The sequence below is a fragment of the Miscanthus floridulus genome, chromosome 17, assembly GCF_019320115.1.
Source record: "Miscanthus floridulus cultivar M001 chromosome 17, ASM1932011v1, whole genome shotgun sequence".
Classification (NCBI taxonomy): domain Eukaryota; kingdom Viridiplantae; phylum Streptophyta; class Magnoliopsida; order Poales; family Poaceae; genus Miscanthus; species Miscanthus floridulus.
In genome coordinates, this window is record NC_089596.1 from 88,574,289 (window position 1) to 88,580,288 (window position 6,000).

Here is a 6,000-nt window from a genome sequence, read left to right on the forward strand (position 1 = left end):
AGTCCTTCTATTTACATAGACTAAAGCTAATTTAGACTACTCCCTCAATCCTGAAATATAGTGTAATGTGACTTTTAAAATTTGTACTGAAATATACAATGCATTCTATGTAATGACTCCGCCTAGAGATTTAGCAAATGTTTGTTAAAAAAACATAATTTGAGAAGAAACTTCTTATTAATTGGATATAATCTATGGGTACATACGTCATTTCAGTGTTCTCATAAGTTATTTTAAAATTTTTAAAATACACTATATTATAGGATAGAAGGAGTAAAAATTATATGGCTAATAATTAGCTCTATGCATCACGTAAGTCCGTAACAGCTTCCTACACCGAAACGGCCGAACCTACTACCGTAGTCGTCATAGCAACAGTAGCCGCCAAGACAAAACTGGTCCACCACACCACGTCGCTCTCCCTGATGTCACCCGGTACTTGTAAGCACAGTTCATCTCTTCCACCACACATCTCCCTAAACAGGTCCTATTTGGCATTCATACCTCACCTAGTCAGTGAGGAAGCTAGAAAAAAATTTAGGAGGGGCTGAATAAAAGAATAGATATTTTTTTATCTTCTCTTAATCTTAGCCCCTCCTATCTAATACATGTATGCATAAAATTTTAAAAGAGGACTTAGAAAAACTCCACGTGCTCAGGATGGGTAGGGGGCTGAAGCCCCCCTAGCCCCACCGCTGGCTACGTCCCTGCACCTAGTGTACCTATATACACACGATAAAAAGATGTGTTACATTAATGCGGTAATATTTGCCGACTAGCTTGGCTTGTACGTGTGCACAGCACCAAGCGATGGTACGTGCATGGCATGCAAATATTCTCAGCGGCAAAGCAAACAAACACATGCTCCTACCGTCTCAAAATAAATATATATCTCATTTCTCGAGGAGCCACAAAGCAATGTTTTTTTTTCTATTGTAAATTAATTAATTAAAATATTAGCTTAAAATGTTAAAAAATCAATGACTTCGACTTATTTGATATATTACCTAAAGGGTCCCGTAGATTTGTCCAATTCATCAGTGCTGATTGCGACAGGCCTGTTTGGCATTCATAGTTTGTAGGAGTACTCCTAATGTGTTGAAGTATTATCATCACACGATAAAAAGATCTGTTCGCAATAATGCGTGTATCTGCTGCCGACTAGATTTGGCTTAATAGTAGTATACGTACGTAAGTACGTGTGCACACAACCAAAGCGATGGTGCGTACGATTCAAAAAAAAAAGCGTTGGTGCGTTGCGTGCAGATATTCTCGTCACTGAGGCTGGATGCTCGGCTCGGCTTGTTCTGGCTCGTTAAGATAACGAGCTAGCTCGGCTTGGCTCATTATCCTAACGAGTCAGAAAGTCAGCTTGGCTCGGCTCGTTAAAAGTTCGAGCTGACTCGTTAAGTTTGCGAGCCAAGTATAAAAAATACACAAAATATAATATGTGTATTTATCTAAAATTTGAGAATAATAATAATATAAAAAATGCATCTAAACCAGTTATTAGTCAATTTACAGGGTCTAGATTAGTTACCAGTCAATTGTAAAGTGCAAGACATGAAGTAATACAAAAATTAATATAAGTTTTGATATTTTTTTTTCTAGAAGCTACTCGTTTAGCTCGCGAGCTGACTCGAGTTGGCTCGTTATAGCTAACGAACTAAAATCTTAGCTATAACGAGCCAAGCCGAGCCGAGCCGAGTCGAGTCAGCCACGAGCACGAGCTTCGAGTTTTTCGTCCAGCCTTACTCGTCACAGAGCGGACAAACACGTACACATCTTACGAGCACTGCACGCGCGCGCTCGCAAGTTAGGCTGCCAAAAACTGCCACGGAACTGGCGTGCAGCTCCTGCACTGCAGCATTGGACACACTATGGTTTGATTAGTCAGCGTGACACCAAATTCAGCCAAGAAAAACACGGCCGCTAGCTGCACATAACACACGGGCACAAGAGCGTGTCCCAGCTGCTAGCCCACCATAGTTTGCAAACGGCGCCGCTTTCCCATGCACCATCTACTACAAATACAAGTAATAGATAGTGACCTTTTCACCAGACCGCCGCCATTTTAATTTATCCACACTATAATAATCCAGTAATAGAATACACAGACAAAGAACACGTACACACACTTTGCCATGGACTCGTGCATCGTCGAAGTTGAACTAGAACTTCGTTTTTTTTCTTTACCGTCTACCTCCTACGTGAATTAACATTCTGTTTAGCATAGTTTTCTTTTTTCCCACCTCATGTTCCTCCTATAACAACAACTGTAATACATTATTCACATAAATCATTTTTCTCTCTCCACACAAAATGAACGATTTATGGCTCCTCTAGCTCCGGCACCTTCAACACTATAGCGCGGAGCCTAAAGGAGCCTGACTAATCGGGGCCTAAATTGTTTTTTTTTTAAGGACCATCCGCATTGCACACTTATCTTTTACTTTTTGTCACTTTCAACACACAGCATACGTTTTATCATGTTCTTTTTTGAGGTCGTAGTGTTGTACAGCGGCTGTTCTTGTTTTTCACCTCAAGAGCAAGAAGAGAAGCTAGCTCCGTGTTCCTTGTTTCATCAGCTTTTTATATGCCTTGCGAACTGAATTATTGCTTGCGTGCATTGGCATATATGCTTGTTGGGTTGTAGTAGTTCGCAGCTATAGGCGTGATGAGAATGGCAAGTGAGGCAATCTTTCACGGGAGAGGTTAATTTACCGTGAAGAAATGTTCACCATCATGCATCAGGTTGGTACGTAGATGGATTATACGTTGCACCTAATCTCCAGATCATGGCAATGCATGGACTATGCATGCAGATGGGACAGGCGGTAGCGGTAGGCCTATAACCGCGTGTTGATCTTTTTGTTTTCGTGCTCCACCGGGCCATCTTGTCTTGCTAATAAACCGCCATGGTTTTTGTTTGTGGTCTTTGTGGGCTCATAAATCGGTATCATAATCACTACTGGACTCGCATGGCCCTCGGCAAAGGCCCAGAAACCCTCGGCAAAGGCTTTGCCGAGGGCTGCTCTCGGCAAAGACCCCTCGGGGAATTTTTAGACAGCGAAGGGGTCTTTGCCGAAGGCCCTTTATCAGGCACTCGGCAAAGCCTTTGCCGAGGGCCAGGACGGCCCTCGGCAAAGAAAAGAAGCCGTCAGGCGCCGGCATCGTTGGCGGTTTCTTTGCCGAGGGCCGACCCTCGGCAAAGAAATGATTTTTTTTTGAATTTTTTTGCCGAGGGCCGGCCCTCGGCAAATAATTTTTTTTTATTTTTTTTAAAAAACCTTTGCCGAGGGCCTCCTCCTTGGCCCTCGGCAAATAAATTTTCAGGATTTTTCCCAAAAAAATCTTTGCCGAGGGCTATTGCCAGGGCCCTCGGCAAAGGTTTTTTTTTTAAAAAAATTCTTTGCCGAGGGCCGGCCCTCGGCAAAGAAATGGTTTTTTTTTAAATTTTTTTTAAAAACCTTTGCCGAGGGCCTGCTCCTTGGCCCTCGGCAAAGAAATTTTTAGGATTTTTCCCAAAAAATCTTTGCCGGGGGCTATTGCTGGGGCCCTCGGTAAATGACCCTTCTTTACCGAGGGCCTTGGTCATTGCCCTCGGCAAAGAGGCAGAAATTTAATTTTTTTTGTTTTTTGCATTCCATCGGCACGAGCATTTCATATATATACATATATATATCACACAGAACCCATTTTCTCACAATATATCACAACCATAATTGTGAACCATAAATCACAATATATTACAACGACAAGTCACATGTTTATTACGACAAGTTAATGAAATCCAAGCACAAGTCACAACCATAAATCACAAATCATGCTAAAGTCCACCCACATCACCTAGCACGAGTCCTCATCAAGCTAGCCTATGAGACGATGGTGAAGGAAAAGTAGGATCACCCGGTGACGCACTAGCGGGTTGATTGGAACCCGCGGACGGAAGCTGCACAAAGGAGCAGAGATTGCATGTGTGAGTAATTCGGGAAAACAGTTTTGGAACTTAGAGATTGCATCTAGTAATCTAGGAATACAAAAAGATTAGACTCAATTGAAAATTTCGACAGCACCTCCCCTGCACGGGGAGGTTTCCAAAACCTGCAAGAAACGACGGCACGAACGCCGACATCCACAACGGCACGAACGCCGACATCCACAACGGCACGAATGCCGACATCCACAACGGCACAAGCGAAAAGTGAACTTTCATACTTACAGGAGTAGCTGTAGGAGTAGGAGGTGGAGGAGCTGAAAACTGCACAGGTACACCCGATGCTTGCCCAAGACTTTGCATGATCACCATCATCTCCGCCATCTGCTTCTGCGCGGCCTCAAACGCGACCTTCTGGGCCTGCAGCTGTGCGGTCAGCTCCGCGTTCTGCTCTTGACTTTGCCTTTTTGTTTCTTGCAGCTCGGCCTGCAATATTTCACTCCAATATATCAGTAATGCAAATCTAATTTAGGTGTGTAAATATCTACGTACGATGAGTAAAACAGAAATTACCTGGAGTGCTTGGACCTGCTGCAGTGCTGGAGAAGGCCATGGACGTATGGGCTGGCTGGAGCTCGTGCTCCGTGCTCGGATAGCGTCGAGGGAGGGAACAGTGGTGGAGTTGATGGCGCCGTCTGCAATCCACAGCCGCCCGTGCTTCTTGCCTCCTCCGAGCCTCATGATCGCCTCAGCATCAATGGGCTCAGTGCGCACATTGTAATCTTCCCCATAGATCCCTTACCGTTGACGTGTACTCTTGGACTTTAGTGTACACGTTCGGGTCGGAGTACGCCTGGGGCGGGGCAGCCGGGTCAAAGGAGACAAAGGACGACGCCCTGCCCATGTGGGACATAGCCCACGCAGAGAACTCCGAGACCTCCTCGCCTGGGTGCGCAGCCTCCTGCGAGAAAGACAGAAAGATGGTGAGAAATCAAGCAGAATTGAGCGTCAAAATAAATGAAAGAAATCACTTACGTATGTTTGTTTATATCCGGAGAGGCTACGGCTGCCTTGATGGTGAGTTGGACCTTGCCTCATCAGACGCTGTTCCCGCTGCCTCTCATGCGTGTCAACAAAGTCCTGTGATAACCACTTGTCCACGATCATGGCCCAGCACTCGGGATACGATCGGCACCACTAGGGAATCACCTACAAGTCATCGAGTATGACATATAAGAAGATGAAATTGAACCTACTTAATATCAAAACGAATCATTATGAATGTTATTCGCCTACCTCAAGGCACTGGTCCCGGGTCAGCGTAATCCGTCTTGCTTGAGGCTTGGGGAGGGACTGCCTAAGTACCGACCTGTAGTAGTCTATGTGGGTCTAGACGCGCCCATGGTGGTGCATCTCGGTGACGTACTTCCTACAAGCTACGGCAGCCGCTCGATCCGCCTGGGCCTCAAGTCCTTCTTCAGCCTTGAAATATTTCTACATACAAAACCGATGTATCCATTCATTATTTCAATAAAAGATTTAACCAATGAATGCGATGTATTAAGCAATGTTGTGCGAGAGAGACTTACCCAAAACTCCGCCAATACTCACTCCTGCTTGTTGCGGTAAGTGTCATCCGTGACCAGCGCGTACCTGTCCTAGTTGGAGGCCGACTCCCGCACCACCGGCTCTTCGGACAGTTGCACAATGCCAGGGTACCATTTCCTGCACAAAACACCAAGGATGCTCACGAGGGTGCGTGCTGGAGTACCCAACAAAACCAACCAGGCCCTGCACAAGTGATTAAGAAAATTTATCAGTTTCTCTTAAGATTTCCAACATATCTTATGAAGTAGTTGTGATAACATCCATAGTTACTTACCTCTTTGCCATAGGCCAAATCACTGGACGGTTGTGAGGAAGCGGAACTAGAGGGAGGCTCGCGGGACCTCGCTCGTAGAGAGTCTAGGTAGCGGTACCCTCTCCCTCGCCCTCGAGCGCCTCACCTCCCTCGCCCGTCTGCTGACCCCTCTCGTCCTCCGACGAGGACGTGGCCGTGGCCG